Genomic DNA, 554 nt, shown 5'->3' on the forward strand with positions numbered 1-554 from the left:
AAATTAGGGGTTTTACCTGCTCTAGGGATCGTTTGACCTTGAAAATGATCCCTTTTTGGCCGTTGTGACCATCTGGATCCATAGATAAGGTCTTAACGGACATTCCTGTAAATTTTTGGCAAAAAATTCCGGATAACAAAAAATCCTATGGACTATAGCACACGAAAATCGACATAAAGGGGGGTTTACTTGCTCTGGGCTCGTTTGCCTTGAAAATGAGTCATTTTTGTGGTGACCAACCAGCTCCATAGATAAGGTTTTAATTGACGTTCATGTAAATATTTGGGAAAAATGATCTTCGAATTCAAGATCACAAAAAAAATGGTGGACTATAGCACACGAAAATCGACATAAAGGGGGGTTTACTTGCTCTGGGGCTTGTTTGACCTTGAAAATGACCCGTTTTGTCCGTAGTGGTGCCAATCGTCTCCATAGATTAGGGTTTAACGAACGTCCATGGTAATTTTTGGCAAAAATGATCTCAAAATTCCGAATCACCAAAAATGATGGTGGACATAGCACACGAAAATTGAATATATATATATATATATATA

General features: G+C 38.1%; 1 pseudogene; it reads left to right on the forward strand.

Annotated features, from left to right (window-relative positions):
- The first annotated feature begins 394 nt into the window (after window positions 1-394).
- LOC114074299 overlaps window positions 395-554 on the forward strand; it is a 12,173-nt pseudogene continuing 12,013 nt past the window's right edge.

The sequence above is a fragment of the Solanum pennellii genome, chromosome 10 (genome assembly GCF_001406875.1).
Source record: "Solanum pennellii chromosome 10, SPENNV200".
Lineage (NCBI taxonomy): Eukaryota > Viridiplantae > Streptophyta > Magnoliopsida > Solanales > Solanaceae > Solanum > Solanum pennellii.